This window comes from Dermacentor variabilis, chromosome 3 (assembly GCF_050947875.1).
Source record: "Dermacentor variabilis isolate Ectoservices chromosome 3, ASM5094787v1, whole genome shotgun sequence".
NCBI classification, from domain to species: domain Eukaryota; kingdom Metazoa; phylum Arthropoda; class Arachnida; order Ixodida; family Ixodidae; genus Dermacentor; species Dermacentor variabilis.
This window is the reverse complement of record NC_134570.1, coordinates 155761534-155785438: the sequence shown is the minus strand read 5'-3', so window position 1 is coordinate 155785438 and position 23905 is coordinate 155761534. Positions and strand designations below refer to the sequence as shown.

The window sequence follows — 23905 nt, the reverse complement described above, 5'->3', positions numbered from 1 at the left end:
TCAGAAAGCACATACATTTATGGCACTTACGTGGAACATTGGTGACGCGTTATAGTAGTGTTTTTGTCAGGAATGGGCGGTGAAGACACACGGCAGGAGCAAATTGTTTTGAACCTTCCCGGCAGAGGGCACAGTGATTTGAAGAAGTGCCAAATGCGAACCATAAATTGATCTATTGCTGTTGGCGCTGGAGCGGTAATGGTAGAGGGAGTGTTGCGCAGTCTGCTTGCATGCGTAGGTTTATGAGAGGCAGCTGGGACGGAGAGAGAGTGATTATGTGAGTGCACGTCTCGGGTGAGCGATGCTGTGTATGGTTGTATGCGTGCGTCTAGGTGTGCGGGTGCGTGTACCTCCGTATTTGAATTTGGATGTGCGAGAGTGCGCGTATGAATGTGTGAGCATCCGCGGCGTGTGTGCATGCGTGCATTAGCACAAGCGTGCACGTGTACGCGATTGCATGTGGGTGTGCTCGCCGTAGCTGCGTAGGAGAGTGTGAATCTGTATTTATGCCAACGTGTGTTTGTGTTTCAGCAACCGTGCCTGCGAACAAATGTGTGCGTATTTGTGTACGCATGGATGTCTGTGTGTGCGCATTCTATGTGTGTGTCCGAGAGAGAGAGTGTGTGTTTGTCTATGTGTGTGCGTGTGAGGGGAAGAGAGAGAGAGAGTGCGTGTGTATGCGAACGAGAGAGATGTGTGCTTGATTGCGCATCTGTGCACGCGTATCATGTGTGTGAGGATGTGGTTTTGTATGTGTGCATTTCGGTCCCTGCACTCATTTTCGGAGATAAATAGTACATAGAGTAAAAATCCATATTTAAATTTACAAGACAAGAACAAATGATGCAGCACTACAATCATTATCCCTTTCTGGAAGCGAAACTCAGCTAAAGAAAATCGGGCCGTACCATCCGTAGGGTTGTGGATTTGCCAGCGAGGCTGCTTCTGCCGCTTGGGCGCACACTCGAATGACCTAGCTTGACGCTTAGAAGCGGCGTCCAGTGCGCGACCTTCATAGGTAGCTTGCACTCGAAGCCGACGATTAGACTTTCACATCAGAGGTGCGATTTTGTAGATATGCCTTTCGTGCCAATGCCTTTCGGCGTGACACCAACGCTTTTGCAAATGTCATGTGCGTAGGCATGACGTTTTTTGGATGGTCCAGTCAAGAGCTGCTTTAGTTGGCTGGATATTTCTTTCGTGTTCTCTTCTTTTTTGCCGGGGCTGTGTAACCGGTTTATTCGGTTAAACGACATTTATTAAAAGAGGAGTTCCATGCTACGTAAAACAATTTTGTTTTTACACCTTGCGACGCGAAAGATGCCGCAGTTAAAAGAAAAGCAAACACAAGTGCTCCTATTTTAGAAGCCGTAGCCACATATTCATTGATTCTGCATCCGATCCATGCCGTTGAGCGCAGGCGAAATTACGGCCTCTGTAGAAGCCGAACAGCTCATCCCCAAGCGTGTGCGCTACTCCGTGATGCCGCGCAACCAATTATGACCCACAGAGCTTTACTTTCGTCTGCGAAGAACTTGAGACGTTTCTTCCGCGAGTCGTGAGATACAAAACCGAGGTGAGTAAATATTGCTCGTGTAAGGCTCCCATTGTACGCATTTTCCTGCTTGTGTTGTATGATGTGCAATTCATTTTTTAGGAAGGACCAACAAAAGTTATTCATAACACCCAAGGACAAGATTTGGAACGTAGTGGTTCGACAACTGAGTTCTAATCAGTTTTCTATGAAGCACCGCTATGGCAGAACAATGGCTTCGTCAAACAGATCGCAACGACAGTAATCCTTCCTCTGTGAACCTTGCACTGACGGTTCCGCTCCGACAAGAAGCTGCCAGAACGGTAAGTGTGAGCAGTGACTTTAATATTTTTACGTGAACGGTATAAAAATGTGATAAAGGGCGAAAATCAAAATCAGCAATTTATGCGGAGAAAAAAAAATCTCAGATAAAATGTTTTCCTCTAACGTTCTTGCTGTGTTACGGAGCCACCGAAATTCCCAAGTTTAGAAAGAAAAACGAAATGTCACGGCGCAGTTTTGATGGGCCAGGAATATACGTTTAGTGTCTCAATATAAAATGACCGTAGCCTTACCGCAGAAAATCTAAATCAAGGAATTGCGGAAGGATAAATAACATTCTCAGTTCTTGTTAGTGAGCTTCTGTAGGTGAAATAAATTTACATCTTTCTTGCAAATAGAGCCATAAGGCGCACACGGAGAGCTTGGGGCAAATAAGAGAGCAGCTGGTAAAATAAATGTGGGTTTTGCGGGAAGTCTAGCTACAGCGCATCGAACTGGAGCGCTGGTGGCACGAGAACAACCAACGCCTGCTTCAGCCGCTGCTGGGTCTACTTGCTTATGGCGCCAGCTAAGCCCCGCGCCCCTCCCAGCTCCCTTATGAGAAGTAAAGAAGCACAGGCAAGAAATTTCGTGCCGCATTTTTTCTTCTTTAAGAAATCTGGAGATCTAGTAATGATGATATGAAGCCCGACAATTGCTCACTCACAAATAATAATTACTGTGCCATGCTTTAATGCAACCACAAATAGTACAGTCGATGCAGAGCATGACTGTGCTTTAAGTGATACTGCAGCGATAGGAATGTCCACACATCAGGCTCACCTGCACAATTGCCAGTAAGCCTGATGGTGTGGGCATTCTGACTGTGGGTCTGAAATTTCCAGGCGCCTCATTGTTGTTATGCCAATTTATGCACCAGGTCACATGGCAATTGTTCCACAATTTCATCATTTCTCATCAGATGGCGACAATCACTTGTTGAGTGGTGGGGGAATTCGGTCCCTAATATAACGCCAGGAAGCAACCTATGAAGACACAAACAAAAAATGATGAAAATTTCTTGCCGATGGTCGTTCGTTTCATTCGTATTGTGAATTTTTATCAATAGTTATCATAACATACAGAGCTTGATTGTCTATTGTTATCGCATATTTTGCTTTTATTCAGTCGTGTTTGACAGGTTGGGCTGTATTGTATGTTTAGCACCTGGGGTGCCGTTTGTGCGCAATATTTATGCAGCAGTTTCTCCTTCTGAACATCCAAAGTACGATAATAAGGGCTTTTTTCTTCTGTACGTAACCCCGCGACCGCATGTTTCTTTTACACGTACCTATATATTTGGCTGTGATAAATATTTTTCTGTTGGTGCGTGATGATTGATGCACCTGTACATTTCTGTTCTGGTGCAGTTTAAACGGGATGCCATTTCTGCGTAAATGTGGAGTACACAATAGTTTTCTTAAGCATTGTGTGCTGTTGCCTGTGGTATGTTATGAGCCATTTATCTGTGATTTTTTAGATGCAAGCACAATGTTGATATGATATTTAGTGTGATTTGTCTGCGATGTTGCACATGTCTCTACTACTACAGTACTCGTGATGATTCTCACGCTTTAATGTAGAGGCTGTTATACGTGATCTGTACATAAACACGTTTTGCTGTAAAACAGGTCTGTGTGTTAAAGGTTCAAATAATACACAGAGTTGTAGTTGTACTTCAGTGCTTTTATTTACATGTCACTACAACATTTGCCGCTTGCACTGTCAATATTTTACTGTGTAGCATTCCAGTTACTGAGTTCTACTATGTAGAAGTGGTATACTCCACGCAGTCAGTCCACGCTGCGGGAGCCGGAGCAGCGGCCCACTTACGGCCCACTGCATCGCGGCGCCATCTGCAGGCGGCATCTGGGATCGAGGCAGCCAATGGGTGCCCTTTATTATCGGCAGATATGATCCCCTATGCAGCCTGTAGATGGCGATGCAATGTAGTTTGCCGTTGCTCCGGCTCCCGCAGCGTGGACTGCGTGGAGTATACCACTTTTGTCGGCGCCTGTACATGTGAGGGCACTTTGTTGAAATTTATTAACTGCTCATGCGTGAAACATCACGGAAATCGCAGCGTTTGACATGTTGGATTACCAGTTTGACGGCAATTTCATCAGTAGAAAGAAACGTCGCGTTTTTTGTGTGACAAAGTGGTGGAGGAACTAGAAGGTGAGCGTGCAACAGCAAGCTCGATAGAGCGAACGGCGTGACGGGCACTGTCAATCTTGTCTTTTGTGAGCTTTCGTGCTTAAATAGAAAAGGAGGAAACAGCGGCTAATGTCCCTCATTGCACAAGGGGACCACAGAACTCTCAGCTATGCAAGTAAGAAAGAAAAACTTACAAAATGAGACTCCAGGCGACATCCATCGCGCACAGGGCATGAGTGTGAGGGCAGCAGGAGCGGCATGCAAATCATGGTAAACGTCCTTCTAAAAGCCATTGAATTTGATCTCGCTTTCCATCTGAAATCGTATTTCTAAATATTCTATTTTACTTAACATACACATAAGTGCTACACAACCTTTCACTACCCAACTTTTACATTTATCAACAAATCATGAATTTTTTGCATTAGGTAGACACCAACTGCAACTGGGAATGGAAACTATTTTGTCAGGAATTTCAGAGCATGAATGCACAATGCAATTATTTGGTATCTGTTAAGCCACCACATGTTGCTATCACTACAACAGCTTGGATGCACCTAGCAATGCTCATGCTAATGTTGACGTCGCAAAAGCTGCCGCACAGTCCTTAAGTAATGCATGTGTTGTGTAAGCGTGGTGCCGAAAGCGCCACTAACAGTGTCTTGGACAGCCCGCCGACACAAGTAATTCATTCAAAACCACTTATTTCGGGGCAGACCATGTCGTATGGGGTAGCCGTTAACGTCATGTTCGTTACTACTGGTGCTCCTGCTATTGTTATCACTTTCATCATCCTATTCTGTGTCGCGTTCAGAAAGCGAAATCTTGTGCCACACAGTACATGTCGCGACAATGTTGACCACACGTTCTGGCTCGTAGATGCGGTGTGGGGTATCGCTGCAGACAGCGGCTCTTCAAGAGCCCAATACACCTCTCAACCACCGAATGCATGGTGGCATGTGGTGTGTTGTACTTCTTCTCGACTGCTTGGATGGGAAGGTGGCCAGGAATCAGTGTCAGCAGCTACGAGTCCAAAGGGAAGCCACTGTCACCTGCATGAAGATGGAAATAGTGCATTGAGTACCCCTCTGACGAGAGACAAATTGGCAACTGAACAAGGCTAAAGCATCATTCAAGAAAGGAAGAGTTCAGAGGCTGAAGACCCCAGGTATTACTGTCGCGAGACGTATGTAAAAGCATCAGTGGGAAATCTCCTCCCGACATATACTGTGAATCAAATTATGAGCGCACTACTCAGTGCCTGCGAGAAGCTGAAGGAAACAACACTTAACGGTAGTACCAATGAAACAGTAGTAGCCCTAACGTTTCTTCATTTCTTCACGTTCTGGCATGCAATGGGTACGGTAGTAGCATTAATACGTGTTGCTTTATTCTGCTCCTGGCAGGAACTTGGTAGCATGCTTGTAACGTACTTAACACTAAATTACGTAGCACTTATTGGTTAGATTTTTTTCTACTCCAGGCAGGCCCTTACTGATTTGTTTGCAATCCAGTTAAAAGCTTGTGTTGGGGCGGACATGACATTCTATACGCTACTGAAGCGTGTCTGAGTCAAAAAATGTTTTATCGCACCGAGGAGGCATTCTTCGGGATTCGCAATGCGCCCCGCTTGGAACCGCTGGCGCAGCCGTGTCGTCCCCCAGACGGACGAGTCGTGGTCCGACCCGGTCGCATATGGCCCATGGTCAGGATCTTCATGTCCGCGTCTCAGATCTGAAGTAAAATGTGAACAGATAAAGTGCCCGTTGACAAGTGCACCGTAACTGTCAAAAAGAATGGGGGCTAGAAAACGTGACGTATACTTACGAACATGCAGTTTAGGGGGCAGTATCCCTTGTGGCACATGTGTACAGCCTTGTGCTCACCCTTGGCTGCGATAATGGGAATGGATAATGGCTGCAGTCAACGCATCCGATGACCACAATGTGTGGTCTTCCCTTTATCCCATTGTTGTTGAAGTTGTAGCTTTGGAACTATTGTGATCTGCCTCTGCAATGCACGATACTGTTATTACACATTGCGGTGGCTACAGCGGCGCACATCCCGGTGTTTTCCGCCTCAACTGCCGCGCCGTTGTATCGAGGGCAGACGACAATAGACGCAGCCGGCAGCAACGTCGGCCAGAGTGGGTACACTACCCCACTCCGCAGGTGTGGCGCGCGTTGAAATCAAGCGTGCTTTCTTTCTTGTGTGCCGTAATATCCTTCGTTCTTCCCTATTCGGCGCCCGCGCCGCCATTTCTTTTTGTTCACTTTACGGACATTAGGCACAGATTCTCCCCTACGAGAAAACGCGTGCGGCTCATTTATACAGGTCCGTCAAGATTGAGTTTAGTACAATATACGAGAGGGAGCTGTATACTAGAGGAGCTGTAACCGTTGAGCTATCATGGAAATGACTGGAAGTACATGGATTTGTCTGATCTTATTGCTTCTTGTTTCAGACGTTCTTGAGGCTTTCTTTATTACGTTTTATATGCCTTGATTGTCGGGAATTTCAGAGCAATCTATACTTTTCGATGTTCCGAAGGTGCTGCGAACACAAACAATCACTACTCATTGCAATGGTTCAGCTTGCCGTGGTAGCGAAATGGAAATGCGCCAAGAATTTCAAGGTACTGGCTTGCTCACATGAAATTTATAACGGTGTTTTATGTCGCTTGTCGAGGCATGCGTCTATGGCGTAATAGTTTAAATATCTGGCTTCTGTGCCAGAGGCCCTGTTTTCGAATACTGCCATTGGACAATTTTAATAATGTTCATTTACTATTTATTATGCGGCACATTGTTGAAAATAACGAGTTTACAAAGCCATGAAACCATTGGAAGCTGGAAGGACGAACTTTAGGCAAATCCATGTACTTCGTATAATTTTAGTGGTGGCTCAACCACTCCCATTGCAACTCTAGTGCCAGAGTTCCCTGTTGTAATTATTGTATGAAGCTCTATGCCGTCAGGTAAACGGCTGCTCCGTAAAAAAATAAAAAAAGCACCTGAGGTGTCAAGATCGCGGCCTTAGATTTCATCACGTTAGCACGAACAACATCGGCACTGCGTAGCTGTTCACTTTCGTTATCTTCCTTCCTTCGGCGGCAGCGTATTGTGTTGACGCCAGTGACGTGCTAAATCTGCGCCATGATTGCGTTAAACCTTTTCTTTTGCCTTCGAAACAACAACGCGAATAGAAATCGAAAATGTACTGGCCGCAAGGAACATGCTTACGGAGCGATGCCACTGATGACAGTATCACAAAACGCTAGGCACGGTCAAGCCGACCTTACAGAGGTTCTTTTTCAGCGTCAGTTATGCTTTCCCAGGGTTTATTAGCAAAATATTTGTCTCCCTGGCTCTTGCAGAAGCGCGTTTATTAAAAATTCTTCGCATAGCTGGATAATCAGCGCGACTGGATCGAAACTATGAATTTCCTTTAGCCTTCTGAGATCAATTATCGGAAAGTTATTCACCGTAGCTTCGTTTCTTACGAAACGAAGTGCTCAATTTCGTATCTAGGGGTTATCAATTTGAACACTGTAATAACAATATTGTAATGGGTATAAACTATTTGCACGATGTATTTACAAGGCGTATATGAACAACAGCCGAGAATCCCGACAGGCTGTTGTCACTTCGTCGTCTTCACCGCTGACGACCTTGTCCTCCACCGAGAGACGTGTACGACATCAGGTGATGTGGTACTGGGTGGTATGACAGAGGTCACGGGGAGTATCTCGTAAGTGACATTGGTCACTTGACGTAGAACACGGTCAGGGCCTTTGTAGCCCGGAAGGAGTTTCTCGGAGAGCCCCAGCTGGCGGCAAGGGGACCGAAGTAGCGCTAGAGAGCCTGGTGAAAAATATGTGTCACGATGGCGGTGATTAGTAAGCCTGCCGTTGAGATTCCTGCGATGCAAAGCGACGAGTACAGGCAAGCTAGTACGCATGGTCAGCGTGGGCGATGGCGTCGCGGGCACACTCGGTCCTCGAATCCTGTATCAAGGGGAGCGAAGTGTCCAGTGGTAATGCAGGGTCACGACCGAAGAGTAAGTGAAAGGGAGAATACCCAGCAGCATCGTGGCGTGACGAATTAAAAGCGAACGTGACATAAGGGAGCTCCACATCCCAGTCCTTGTGATGGGGTGAAACGTATTTCGATAGCGTATCAGTAATGGTCCAATGAAGTCGCTCAGTAAGGCTGTTGGTTTGGGGATGATAGGAGGTGGCCAGTTTGTGCTTGGTAGAGCATGGGCATATTGCCACATCCTGTATGGTCGCCGCGGGTATGTGCCAGGCGATGAGAACGACGCTGAAGTAGCGCGCGAGTGGAAAAGACAGAGACGACAACGACGTCACGTTCACTGCTCTGATAAAGTGCTTCCATACGTCCTCTACGCCGGCTTTCCCGTCTTCTACTAGGCTGCGACACTGGTGGAGGTACTGGGTAGGATTGCCTCATGCTCGGCACCCCTTCGCGGAGCCATATCTCGAAAACGGAATCACCTTCGTTCGTCGAAACTCCTGTTCACCGGTACAGTCGCCGCCTGCTAGGCCTGACGCCCCAGTTCAACCCCTTGCAGGACCCTGCTGGAACGCGTCTACCTACTTCCGCCATGACTACTGCAACTCCATCGCAGGTGACGCTGCAGAATCCTAAGATACCAGAAAGTTTTCATGGCGACGCTTTTGAAGATGTCCAAGATTGGCTGGACCAACTTAAGCGTGTCGCCAGTTATAATGACGGGGGCTCCCAGCAAAAGCTGTCTAATGTCTATTTCGCGCTTCAAGACAGTGCGCGGACGTAGTTTGAGAACCGGGAGAGAAGTTTGACCACATGGGATGCCTTCCGCACCCAGCTGCTAGACACGTTCACTAGTACCGACAGAAGAGACACTGCGCAGCGCCTACTCGAATCCCGTATTCAAAAACCAAACGAGAGCGTAGCCATGTATGCAGAAGATATGACCCGCCTTTTCCGCAGAGCAGACCCTGAGATCGCCGAAGAAAAGAAGTTACGCTATCTCTTGCGCGGAGTGAAGGAGGAACTGTTTGCCGGACTCGTGAGGAACCCACCGACGACAGTGGTCGAATTCACCAAGGAAGCTACCGCTATAGAACGGGCACTAAAGCAACGGTACCGGCAATTCGCCGGTGAATGCTTCAGTTCTACCTGAGAGCTACGGCACGTCTCTACGTGAAGTCATCCGAGAGATCGTGCGAGAGGAGATCCGGCAGCTCGGGATTTCTCCTATGGCACCAGCGGTGGCTTCCGTCGCTGATATCGCTCGGGAGGAAGTTCGAGAGGCCTTTTCGTCCCCCGACCGGCAGGCGGTGCCGCTACGACTAACCTACGAGGAAGCTGTCTGTCGTCCACCTCCCGCGACTTCGATGCTGCTGACACCGTCGACCACTACGACGCAGCCAGCACCGCCACCCCCGACGCCATATTTTCGCCAGTCACAGCCGCCACCAGCTATGCCGTATCGCCGCCAGCCGATCGCTGCGGCTCGGCCTTACGGCGAATCCCCTGTGGGCTAACCGCTTCGAAAGACCGATTTGTGGCACACCGCTGACCGCCGGCCGCTGTGCTTTCATTGCAGCGAGGCAGGACATGTTTATCGCGCGTGCCACTACCGCGCAGCCGGGTATCCAAGGTTTCCCAACTGCAAATACCCTGCGTTTGATGCTGCACGTACCTGCGACAAAAATTCTACAAAATTTCGGCCGGAAGGGTCAGCGACGCCTCTATCACGTTCCCCTTCTCCTGCTCGTTATACCCCACCGACCCGTCGCGATTTTTCTGACGCCTCTAGGGGCAGGTCCCCTAGCCCGCGCGGGGGAAACTAGAAGCAGCGACCTCCGGGGGTGAGGTTGCAAACCGTCTAGCTTTCCAAGAGCCCCCATCACCGACGACCGACGAATTTAAAACTCCGACGTTTCCAACGGCACCCCCTGTAACCGATGCCGTCAGCGCCGATCTTGTCGTTTTCATTGACGGCCACCAAGTGGCCGCTCTCGTCGATACTGGTTCGCATTTTTCTACAATAAGTCAAAAGCTGGCCGACAGGTTGTGAAAAGTGAAGACGCCGTGGACCGGGCCCAACATCAGAACTGCCGGCGGCCAGTTGATGACGCCGATCGGAAAATGCACTGCCAGGATAGTAATCGCCGGTGAAACCTTCGTCGCCAGCTTCGTCATTCTCTTTGAGTGCTGCAAGGAACTTATATTGGGTATGCGTTTCTTGAGAGAGTAGGTGCAGCGATTAATGTCCGTGACCTCTTCGTCACATTTTCTACGAGCTCAGACGACGTCGACCCCGCGGAGCACCAGCGACCCCGCTTACGTATCGCCGACGACGTCGTCACGCTTCCGCCGCGAAGCTTTTCCCTCGTACCTGTTATCTCCGACAACTTAAGCACCGGGACTGGTGTCCCTGAACACATCGACGCACTGGTACTGCGTCAAGGCGTTTCCATCGCCAGGGCCGTAATTAACGTACACGACGGACGTGCTGAACTCCTGCTGACGAATTTTACCAGGGAACGTCGACATATGTTTAGACGCGCGGCTGTTGCTTACTTCGACGAATTTGCCTCAATACAAGACTGCGTCTCAGTGAAGCACGCGACGGCCACCGTGGCCATGCCTGCCCCTGTGGTTGATATCAGTCCCACCTTGTCACCCGTTGAACGTAACAGCCTTCTTGAGCGCATCGATGAGTTTAAGAGCTGCTTTTCATCTACGTCACGAGTCAGCCAGACGCCGCTCACTAAGCACCGTGTTGTCACCGAAGCCGATACCAGACTAATTCGGCAGAATCCTTATCGTGTGGCACCGAAAGAGCGCGAGGGAATACAAACGCAAGTGAAGACGATGCTTGAGGACGGGATTATTCGGCCATCTAAGAGTCCTTGGGCATCGCCTGTCGTGTTGGTGAAAAAGAAGGACGGTAGCCTGCGCTTTTGCGTCGACTATCGAAAACCCAACCAGACCACAAAGAAAGACGTTTATCCGCTGCCGCGTATCGACGATTCACTGGACAGGCTACGAAACGCACGTTACTTTTTGTCGATGGACTTGAAAAGCGGCTACTGGCAAATAGAAGTTGGTGAGAGAGACCGTGAGAAGACCGCTTTTGTGACGCCCGACGGACTTTATGAGTTTCAGGTGCTCCCCTTCGGTTTGTGTTCTGCGCCAGCAACGTTTCAGCGACTCATGGACACGGTACTCTCAGACCTCAAATGGCAAACCTGTCTGGTGTACCTCGACGACGTGATTGTTTTCTCCGTCACGTTCGAGGAACACTTAAGGAGACTAAAGACGGTCTTTAAAGCAATACGCTCAGCCGGTCTAACTTTCAAACCTGAAAAGTGCCATTTTGGCTTTGAAGAACTTCAATTTCTCTGTCAGTTTGTCAGTCGTGAAGGTGTCCGACCTGACCCTGATAAAATCTCTGCGGTTGCTAATTTCCCAACGCCATCAGATAAAAAGGCCGTGCGACGTTTTCTGGGCCTTTGCGCCTACTACCGACGCTTTATTGCGGACTTTTCGCGCATCGCATGGCCATTAACGCTTCTAACCAGAGAAGATGTCCCCTTCGTATGGGGTGAAGACCAGGAACGGGCATTTCACGACCTACGGCAACGGCTGCAGACGCCTCCCGTGCTCGCACACTTTGATGACGACGCTCCTACGATTCTTCATACCGACGCTAGTAATGTCGGCCTCGGCACAGTGTTTGTACAGCGGCAGGACGGCGCCGAAAGAGTGATTGCTTACGCCAGCACTACGCTATCAAGGACGGAGGCAAACTACTCCGCTACAGAAAAAGAATGTCTCGCACTGGTGTGGGCCGTCCTGAAATTTCGGCCATATTTGTATGGTCGGTGTTTCACCGTTGTAAGTGAACATCATGCACTTTGCTGGCTGACAAATTTAAATGATCCAGCTGGTCGGCTAGCGCGCTGGAGTCTTCGTCTCCAAGAATTCGAATTCACGGTTGTCTACAAATCAGGGAAACGACACACCGACGTCGACTGCCTTTATCGGTCTCTTGTTCAGACTGCAGTGCACGACGATGATGACACGGCTTTTCTAGGCGCGCTAGATACTGTCGCCATTTCACGCCACCAACGCGAGGACGCAGAACTGGTTCCTCTTTTTGATTACTTAGTGGGAAGAACAGGCAGCGTGCCGAGGTTATTCGCCAGAGGGCTGCCTTCATTCTGCTTACGCCACGACGTTCTGTATAAAAAGAACTTTTCACCTAGTGGCAGCAGCTACCTACTCGTCATTCCCGCATCTCTTCGCGACGAAGTCCTACATGCCTGTCACAACGAGCCGACCGCTGGTCACTTGGGCTACACTCGGACATTGGCAAGAATTAGGCTAAAGTACCATTGGCCGAGAGTTGCGTCGATCGTGAAACGTTACACACAGACATGCCTGGATTGCCAGCGCCGCAAAGCCCTACCCGGCAAGCCAGCTGGACTCCTGCATCCTGTTAATATACCGCAAGCGCCGTTCGAACAAATTGGCATGGACCTTTTAGGTCCGTTTCCACTGTCTACTGCCGGGAATAGATGGAAAATCGTCGTCACGGATTACCTTACGCGATACGCCGAAACAGGTGCTATCCAACGTGGAACAGCAGCCGAAGCAGCGCGATTTTTTGTCGAAGCCGTCGTCCTAAGGCATGGCGCTCCCGCAGTGGTCATAACAGACAGAGGATCTGCGTTCACGGCTGCGCTTCTGGATACTGTGTTGCGACTAAGTGGTACCAGTCACCGAAAGACCACGGCTTATCATCCCCAAACCAATGGGCTGACAGAACGTATGAATAAGACTCTGGCAGACATGATGAGTATGTACATCGACGTCGACCACAAGAACTGGGACGAGATTTTACCATATGTTACATTTGCGTATAACACGGCTCGCCAAGAGACAACACGCGTGACGCCTTTCAACCTCCTTTACGGACAGGAAGTGACAACAATGTTGGACGCAATGCTGCCGCACGAGTGCGGTGACGACGAGACTGGTGCCGAGGAGTTTACGCAACGCGCAGAGGAAGCCAGGCAGCTTGCGCGTTTGCGAATCACAGAACAACAGGAATACGATGCCTGACGCTACAGTCTTCGACACAGACATGTCACGTACAACATCGGTGACCAGGTGTGGGTCTGGACTCCGATTCGTCGGCGGGGGCTGTCTGAAAAGCTCCTGCGAAGATACTTCGGCCCGTACACAGTTCTGCACCACATAAGCGATGTTAATTATGAAGTTGTCCCCGACAGCTATAACTGCTCCAAACGTCGGCGGCATCTGCCCGAGGTTGTGCATGTGCTTCGTATGAAGCCATACATTTCCTCATGACCTAAACTTTGCGCCGTCTGTGCACAGCCTTCGGACGTTGGTGCATCGGGACGATGCCTCTGTTTTCAAAGGGGGGGGGGCACATGCCACATCCTGCATGGTCGCCGCGGGTATGTGCCAGGCGATGAGAACGACGCTGAAGTAGTGCGCGAGTGGAAAAAACAGAGACGACAACGACGTCGCGTTGACTGGTCTGATAAAGTGCTTCCATACGTCCTCTGCGCCGGCTTTCCCGTCTTCTACTAGGCTGCGACAATATTATATCGGCGATAACTTGGGAGAGTAAAGTGCAGCCACGGTCAGTAAGGAGCTGTCGCGGGGCGCCATGCACTAAATGATATCCCAGAATAGGAAATCTGCGACGTGGATTGCGCAGCTCGTGGGGAGTGCCCGAGTGATGGCATAGCGCATCGCTTAACCAGTAGCGACAGCGATCCACCTGTCGCCGCAGCTGCACTCGGGAAGAGGGCGAAGGCGATCCAAACCAACGCGAAAGAATGGCTCAAGTGGAATGTCGATCGGCTGTAAGTACCCGGCAAGAAGTGTCGGTGGCTTTTTGCGATGCTGAGAGGGCTTGCGAGGAGCTAAATAGCGTCGTACGGAGCGTGCGAGGCTGGGCCAGTATAAGCGGCTGCGCACGCGGGCTAAGTGCGAACAAACGCAAGGTGTCCGGCAGTTGGGGCGTCGTGAAGCTCCTGAAGCACGGTTGAGCGGAGGTGTTGAGGAACAACAAGGAGAAGGGGAGGACCGTCAGAATGAAAACTGTTCGGTGCAATATCCCGTCGTTGAGGATGAACCTCCGTAACGAAGGATCAGCAGGAGCAGATTCCATTCGGTCAATGAGGGTCCTGAAAGTAACGTCATGGCGTTGCTCGTTGGCCATGTCCAAAAGCAGGGAAACGGAAAGAACACTTGCGGAAGCGTCCATGTTGGTGTTGGCGGGTGTGTGTACAGGGTAACCGGACAAGTAGTCGGCGTCGTTGTGTAGGCGACCAGACCTATACACCACCGAATAGTAATGCTCTTGTAGCCGCAAAGCACATCGTCTAAGCCTTCCTGGGGGATCTTTTAAGGACGAAAGCAAACAGAGGGCGGGGCGGTCGGATACAATAAAAAAGGGCCTGCCATATAAATAGGGGTGGAATTTCACCACTGCCCACACCACAGCCAAACATCCGCGCTCGGTAATGGAGCAGTTCCGCTCCGGAGGTAACAAAAGACGGCAAGCGTACGCGAGTAACGGCAGGCGTAACAATTTTCTTTAAATGGCGGCGTAGGCGGCTGGTAATAATCGATATGTGCGCTCAGGTATATATGAGTGCTGTGACGCATGTGCCATCAACTTGGACGTCAAGACGGTTATGTCTCGTAAACAGCGTCAAAGGAGGATTTTGTGGCGAATCCGATATTGCAGCACGACGTCGAGGAGCTGCATTGCCTAGTTTTCCTGCTGCGACGGTCCTGGGTAGGTCGGCGATGGCGAGCGTTAAGCTTGGGCGGACATGGCTGGCGATGTTGAGGCGAGGGCGAGCGAGCATAGCGGCGAGTCGAGGTAGTGGCATCGGAAGCGTCGTAGAAGCAACCGGGGGAGGAACTGAGCGGCGAAGTTGAATTCCGGAAGGTGTTTCGAGAAGGGGACGGCCAACGGCTCCGGCAGTGATGGGAACCGTGACCGATTCGGCCGCAGCAGAAACATATCGGCCTGTCGTGAGGTGTACGCCAGTCCGATGGATTCCTGGTAGTGTAGGGATAACGGACACTGTGAGGTGGACTGCGATAGTACTGAGGCACAGGAGCAGGGCGGTTGTCAGGGCGACTGAAGAAGCAGGCGCTGGGAAGACCCATATTGGTGATTTCCTGGCGAACCACGGACTGGACCAGCGATATTGCTACACGCGTGTGACATTTGATTGTTTGAACGATGAGCGTGGGCGCCATCCCTCGCGAAAAGAGAAGGAAGAACAAACTGGGCTCGCGCGGTGAATCTAACCGGTCAGCGCTGGAACCGCTTCTGTAAGTAGAACCTGTAAATAGTTGCTGGTCTTGCTGACTCGTCCTTCGCGCAACATTGTGGTGGAGGTGGAACGTTTCCCGTCCTCGCCACGGAACTCCGAAGCGACCGCACCGTCGTCTTCTCAGCCATGGGTTCCGATGGAACCATCCCGTCGCCACAGACACCTGCGGCGCCAACCACAACGTACGTTACGGTTCCTAGTCTCCGTGATCCTGGGACATTCTCCGCCCAAAATGGCGTTGACGTCGACCACTGGCTCAGCATGTATGAGCATGTTAGCCAAAGCCACCACTAGTACCCTAGCATTATGCTTGCCAATGTGATTTTTTATCTGGACGCGACACCCCGTGTCTGGTTTCGCACCCATGAGGTCGAGCTCTCCAGCTGGGACATTTTAAAAGAGAGGCTTTGCGACCTATTTGGAAACCCGTTATGTCGCCAACAGGTTGCGCGAAAGGAGCTTGCCACCCGTGTGCAGTCGTCGACCGAATCGTATGCCTCCTACAGACAGGAAGTGCTGGCGCTTTGCCGGAAAGTCGACGAACACATGACCGAGGTCGACAAGCTGGGCCATGTCCTAAATGGCATCGCGGACGACGCCTACAATTTGCTGGTCTATAACGACGTTTCTTCAGTCGACGCCATTGTCAAAGACTGCCGCCGCTTCGAGGTAGCCAAAAGTTGCCGCGTCGTCCCACACTTTTCCCGGCTCCCAAACACCCCTGCCACGTTCTCTTGTTCCGCTCTTACCGCCACAGGACCATTTCAGGAGAACATCACAGGTATCTTTCGCCGTGAGACTGAAGCGGCGAGTCTGGCCCCCCTTCATCCACGACTCCTTGACGGTACCTTCGACCAAGCGACCCCCACTATTTCCGTTATTAAAGCAGTTGTGCGGCAAGAAATTGCAAAGCTTGGTATCCCTACCGCCTGCTCTGTCTCCCGACCTGATTCGGCACCCATTTCCATGTCCACAACTTGTAATGACCATTATTTCGCTCTCAGACCACGCAATTCTCCTGCATTGCGAACCCCAGACGACAAACCCATCTGCTTCCGCTGTCACCGCGTGAGTCATGTAGCGCGCCACTGCAGCACCACCTGGATGCTGCCGCACTGAAGCTCATTCCCTCCTCCTCGCCCATACGCCGACGCTCGCATTATTGACCTTGCCGTCTGTGCCCTACTTCTGATGCCCCTGACAGCTGCTGCTACGTGCGATCACTGTTGCCTCAACGTCGTCGCTGCCCGTCGCCCCAACCTTGCAGCTTTACCTCGCCAAAGCGACGGACGGAAAACTAGGCCATGAAGCTCTTGGACGTAGTGCTGCCTCACGTTCTTCCTGTTGAAATCCTCCGTTGACGCTCCTCACCAACACCAACCTAACTGAAGTAGACGTAGATAGTGTTCCGTTGACGGAGTTATTTGATATTGGAGCCCAAGGGTCCATAATGAGCGCTAACCTATGTCGTCGCCTCAAAAACAGCGTCGCCAATGGCGCCACTGTGTCCGTCAGTGGTATGTGCACTGCTCGCATAGGAATTGCTTGCCGCCGAGTTCCAGAGCTGTTCACCGTGCTGACCAGTTACCCTCATGACCTAATCTTCGTGCTCGACTTTCCCACGACGCATTCTGCCTTCATCGACTGTTCCACTGGTACGCTGTGCCTTGAGCTTCCTCTTCTTTCAGACGTTCGCCCCGAACAACCGAACACCCTCTGCACTACAGCGTTTGTTCGGTTGCCTCCAAAAGCCCTAACGTTCGTCGAATTGGCCTCAATGGCAACCGTGCCTGATGGCGACTATGTCGTCGCACCTATTCGGGATTTCCTCCTGGCGCGCGACATCTCTGTGCCACACTCCGTCGCAACCCTTGCGGCTAATCGGATGTCTCCCCGTTGTAAACTTTGTCTTGACGAAGCAAGTGTTATCTGAACGACTCGTTGGATAGAGGACAATTCCCATTAGTCATAGCTGCAGTACATACATTACGGAGGGATTGGTGCGTTTATTTTATGCCGCGTTTTGCAAATCGTTTACTACGCATGCCTTGAGGCAAATACTACGAATAATAATAGCAGTAGCGCATCACGTGTTTCCACTTCATGCTGTCTCTTTCTGTGTGGATTTGCCGCATACAATGAAAAAAAGTCACACAATATGCCCAAGTATTAAAGTACCGTTTGTATGACTTGTTTTTTTCTATTCAAGGATCAATTTGTCTGCTGAACACCTAAGAAAGAAGTGGCACTTTCGCGAAGCCTCGATTGCGATATCAAATAGGTTGACAGGTACACAACGTAAGGGTAGTAGTTCTATCGGCTGTATGAACTGGTCAACATTGGCTTACAGACTAAATGAACAAGCACGGTGTCAAGCGCGCGTAGGTAAACATGAACCTATCTCACTCCATTACCGCGGAAATTCACTGTCGAAACGCTGGCATGTAGAAGCATGGTAGAAGCAGCAAGCGAATTGACTTTTGTGCTGCGACTCGCTTCAACACAAACGAAGTGTCGAAAGCATAGCGCATACGAAGCTACCAGCACTTGGCGCACTTTGTCCACACAGCACCCGCTAGATAGCACAAGGCCTGTTCACTCCGATCCACTACGTCGTGCTACCTGGTCCGAAATTTCCTTTTCCAAGGCTGTTGTGACGAAAGCGGTGGCGACAAAATAGCGACGGCATACTTGGCAGCATCTCCATTAGATTCTATGGCAGTCAGGCCAAGTAGCATGACATCATGGATTGGAGTCAACATGCCTTGTGCTATTTAGATGGTGTTGGTCCATATCGCAGAGCAATTTGAAGATTAGACCTTCGCGACTGCGCACTTGGTCCACATCGCAGATCGCTTTCAAGACAGCGCGGCCACGCCGTATGCAGCAGTTGCCGGATTAGAACGCCCGCCCCCGCCCTGCCCTTCCCCCGGTTCATCGCGCGCGACGAAAGACGGCGCGTTTCCTTCCGTCTATCTTCCTTTGCGCGCGTGAGATTGAGCCACGTTCATGAGCTGAGCCTTGCAAGTTTTCACTCGCACATACAGAATGTGCCGCGCGGCGACGATGTTGTAATGCTTGGACTTTATAGGAAACATCAAGGCGTCGACGACGACAGAAATGCGCTTGTAGTGTCCATATAATTGCTATCGCAATAAAAAGTTGCGCATTATAGAATTGGTGCATTGACATAGAAGCAGTGTGCTCAGAGCTAATACATTGTTGCGACTGTTGTAGGCTGCTCCGAGGTCTCATGTCGTGCAACGACCCGAGGCGTTCCCTGTGTCGAAGACAGACGCCACGTCAAGTGAACATCATCGGTAGATGTGGGTTCCGTAGGCCCAACGGCCCTAGTCGCGCCGGCGTTGCAACGATCTCCGTTGCGCGAGTCCCTTCTCATTCGCTGCTCAAGCCTCCCTGTCTTTCTTTTCCTCTTGTTGAGGACAGCGGCAATGTCGTCTGCTCTGGTGTTCTGTACTTTGCGAGTACTTCCTCACACCGCTTTCTTCTCAGTGATTTCATGCTGCGTCCGTTTATTACTGCTTCCTCAGTCTTCCTTACGTTATCATTTCAATTATTCTTTATTTTCTCCTTGTTGATCACTTTTGACAATTCCGCGTATTCTATCCGATATCACCAGTTGGACTATTTAATTCTTTGTCGTTTCTTTGTTAGGTCCTTCGCTGCTTCGGAGCTCACCTACTGGTTGCCTTGGTGCGTTGCCTCCCACTTCAAGTGCTGCTTCTGAATACAGCCTAGTTAAGGTTTCATTCATTAACTTTTCATTCATTCATATTTGTTTGGAAGTACCAGCCTGAGTTGGTCCGCTTTTATCCTTACTGCATGTAGGTTGGCCTGTTTCTTTTTGACCAGTTTTGTTCTTCCTCTCTTCAAATTCAGGTGAATCCTACACCTCACTAACCTATGATGAATGCACTTGACCCTACCTAGAACTTGTAGTTTAGCAGCTGACTATCGCATTCATGTAGACGTGTCGCATGCATCTCTGCAGGAAGAATAACAGCTAAGAGTTTCTTTGAGTGCAGTGACCTTATTTATTGACTGTCTTGATGTGGTTTTACATCATGCCCTCGTGTGGACTTCTGCACCCGACATTTTTCAGTCACCCACTTTATATAGCGGAAGAAGGTAGCTGCAAGGACACAAGGATGTCAAGGAGCCAGCCCCGCGCGGCGGCACATGGTACAGAGGAGCGCGCTGCAAAGCGAGAAAATGCACTTCCATGCAATGTGGACGATAAAACTACAATGTGGGTATATTGGGTTTTCCATTTGACTAAATGTCACCAAAACTTTAAAAGACAATATGGCACACCAAGATCAACATTCCCACGTGCTCTTGGCTGTCATCTTGATATAGCAGTTTTTGTAGTGTCTCTGATGGGAAAATCAAGACTAAGTACGCTCTCGGGAGACAGACGCATAGGAGCAAGTGTCATGGAAAAGTAAGAAATAAGCTTTGAAGGAAATCTGATTAGTTTTGTGAGAAGTGACCCCTTTTTGTCTTGCCTCTGAAGAGATATATTCACGTGACAAAAAAATAGTCGTGCAATAACATTGTAGATTCGCTTAATGACATAATACATTCTTGCATTGAGCACGGTGTCTGTGCTAACTATAAAATGCAACCGCTCATGCTTGGTTAGCTGCTGACATAAATAAACGGCGCGTGAACGCAAGGGTGCAAATACAAATCACTGTCATTCAGTATTTTAAACGCCAACGTGAAGCTAACAGATTTTCATGTATTTCCTTTTATCTATTTTTCACACCTAACTTTAAAAGTATGGCTTCCTCCTGGGTTCCAGATAGCGCAAGCATTGGGGATAGCGTACACCCCGTTTAATATGTCGTTATCGTTTACGTACATGCCCACAGAACCAGTTCATTACAACCGCTCGCGCTCCTGAAGCGGCAGCAAGGAGCAAGGAGCTTGCAATTGAAAAATTATTTGGTACACGTAAAATTGTGGTTTCTCCTATGAAATAGACATGTGTGTGCTTCTGGCAAGTATTTCAAATTTAGATTAGGGTTACTCAATGTACTTGCCAGCCAAGTATGCTACTGGAGGCAGGGATGCGTTGAATGCAAATAACTGTCAGAGCATCTCTCTGGAACACTTGTTCATCATTTGCCGGATATGACCATGTAGTTCTAAGCAAAAGCCGCTTATATTGATGGCTTCTGCGGGCAAAATGTTTATAAGGCAAAATAGAATCAAAGCATTTTTGCAGATAGTGAATTTCTGGATTTAAGATAGTGTGCCCAGTCAGATACTGTATTAGTCTTCCAGATGCATATATACTTGTTTTGGGACGAAGACAAGATTCTATGAAGCGCGATAATTTTTCTTATGTTAGTGAACCCTAATTACCTTAGTAGAAAAAAAGCTTTGCTTTCACATAGTTCGGTATCGTGCAAGTATATGCTTAGCCGGATGCAGTCCGTGTGCATGGAAACGATATGTAAAACAGGATGTTGCATTTCTCTATTTAGGAGTTGCTTCTTGTGTCTTTTTCTTGCACTGTCCTGCCTGTGGTTATGCTTATGTCTCATTTGATGCAGCCTATTCATCGCAGCTGATTTTTGGTTCATGTGTGAAGCACTGATATACTTCCGTTAGATTGCATTTTCAACTAGTCATAATAATTCATCATGTAATTATGCAAGCTGCTCCTGATAAGTATAGCGTTCATATTGTAATACAGAACTAAACGCTACCATATATGACAAGAAATTTGATGCGCGAGAATTGATTGCCCATGCAGTTTTATACTCATTTTGCTGCACTAGATGATATTGTAAATTGAATTTTAGTTATCTGTGAGATAGTGCAATGGCTCAATCCCGACAGCACCAGGAAACTACTTTTGCGAGGACGCCAACCGTGTGGGAAATATGATACGCCTCTCTAAAGTTTTGAAGCCGGATGGGATATTGCTGCAGAACCACAAAATACGCGCTTATAAACAATGTGGTACTACCCATAGTTGAATAACTTTACGTGAAATATTTATAGCCAAAAACAGACCTGTGGCCTCACATGAGAATGTAAGACACATTTCTAAATGCACTGTACTCTGAGTCAGGAACATCCATACGTTCTACAGGACGTTATCAAATGAGCTGCTGTCTTAGAATATGTCACGGAAAAAAGTTTATTGCACAATTTATCTACGTTACCAGCCTGATGCTTATCAGCTCATCTGGTAATCCGTGCCATATATGTGTTTAGCTCTGCCATATATGTATAACCTCTGCCATATATGTAATCTCGGTTTTGTGCCAGAAATGCGTTTGCAGGCCCGTAATGTGGCGCATACTTCTCTTCGATCGTAGTGTCAATACTTTGTAAGTTTACGCACGTTTGCTCTCTGTTTAACTTTCGATTGTATACTTTTTGAAAAGATGGAGCCAACTCAAAATAAGGGATATTTCTACACTGAAATACTGATGATACTTTACAGAATGTGCTTATGTTATAGCACAAGATGTGTTGCAACATTCATGGACATCATTGTAATCTGATTTCATGTGTGTGCCAAAATGTTTCTCGAAATGTCATTCAGTTTGTCTTGTAACTGATCAATAAAGATTTTGACCTTTTAAAGGAAAAAAATGCTTTATTTGAGTAACTCGGCGACAACAGATTAAATCCAATTCGCCAAGCGTAAGTGTAGGAGTTGCTATGAAGGAATCAAATATTCCTCACATGTTAGTGTTGCGAATCCCTTCCAACGTTACTATGGATCTACACCGTGACTGCTTTCAAACTGTTAGGATCAGTACTTGCACTTTGTACTAAAGGAGTACAATCTCGGTTAGGAGGGGTATGAGATTCTGTATGGGAGAGTATAAACACTCGGTTTGGAGGGGTAGAAGTACTCTGTTTAGAAGAGTAACTCGGTCATGGGGGAGTACAAACACTTTGGGGGAGTACTATTACCCTTGGAAGGAGAGGGTATTAGCACTCTGCGGAAGCGTACTAACACTCACATGCGGTGGTGTAATGAAACTTTCTAGGGGGCCGTATTCTGGTTTCGCTCAAAGGGGGTCGGTCTACTCTGGAAAGGGGGGTTAAAAATGGGAGGGTTACCAGAACTCTTTGTTTTTATAGTGCACCTGCATAAAAAATTTCACGATGCACATACGTCTAACATACGTAACTGTGGCTGCGCTTTTGTACAAGATTCCTGAACTTGTTTCATACCGATGACTGGTATGAGCACAATTTCAGCGAGACAGCACAATCGAACCATAGTGAACACGTCGGCGGTACAATATTCCTCGACGATGGGATTCTTTGTTATTACTGTAGCGCTCACACTATAGCGTCATGACAAAGTGCTCTGCTTTTATCGCTGAATTGGACGGGCCCACCTAACAAGTAGACTTAACACGGTGTCAACTCGGCTGACCATCGTCAATCACGCGACCGCCTTTATGCACAGGCACTGAGTGTCCCGAAGATGTCAGTATAATATAATTAACATAAAAACAGGCACTACAAGACCATGCTGTTAATTCTTTAAAGGGAAACTTTATTTTGCTCTTCCATCGATTTTGCAACTGCTGCTGCTGCTGGTGCTGCTGTCTGGCACACCGCTTGGGTTCTAGTTCAGCGAATACAGTAGCGTGGCAGAAAAGAAAGGCGGCGCGAGAAAGTCGTTTACACGTTTGGGCCGTGTCGAATGCGCACAAAGCCCTCTAGCGTTCCCTGGACATCGCCACATTAGCCTGTTGACAGCTGTAAATATCGATGACCGCCTCAAAATCACAGTAGAAACTGCAGTGCTTACCTTCCTACTAACGTGCAAGTGCAGAGGGGACGTGGCTAGAACTGTAAAGAGAATGGGGGAAGAAGCCAGAGAATGAGTAAAACCGACGCACTAGCGAAACGAGTGCATAACAGCCTTGCCACTATTCGCTCTCAGTTCCCATAGAAGGGGGACAAGGTGACGTGAGAAGGCAAGGAAACGCTACTACTACAGACACGACAGGCTCTTTCGGGCAAACGGAATACATTTAAGTGAACGGTATGGTACGGTACGTTTCTGCTGTTTCTGAAAAATAAGCACCATGCAAATTTGTCAAGCGGACAACTTACGCACGGCGTGCAAAAGCTGGGCTACCTTAAAGCGCACCGTAGAGTCTTAGCGACACTACCAAAGGGCTCACACGTCAAGTAAACAATTTGGTACCCGCCGTGATAGCTTTACGGCTATGGCGTTGCACGAGGTCGCTGGTTTGATCGATATCGCGGCAGCCGCACTTTAACGGGGTGAAGTGTACGCGGCACGTGCACTTGTTTGTCTATATCGAGTGACCACGTTTCACCACCTAACAAATGTTATCGCGCAGCGCAGGACGCGCCTGCATGTAACGGAAGTTTCTCGAATGTTATCGATGGTTCTATCAGCTGTCTGGTTGTCACCGAACCACGTGTAACCTGATTTCATGCATGCG

General features: G+C 48.8%; 1 protein-coding gene across 1 annotated transcript in view; it reads right to left on the bottom strand.

Moving 5' to 3' along the window:
• The window catches only part of LOC142576435 (sulfotransferase 2A8-like), a 120616-nt gene that overhangs the window by 2368 nt on the left and 94343 nt on the right, over positions 1–23905 (bottom strand). The window lies entirely within an intron of this gene.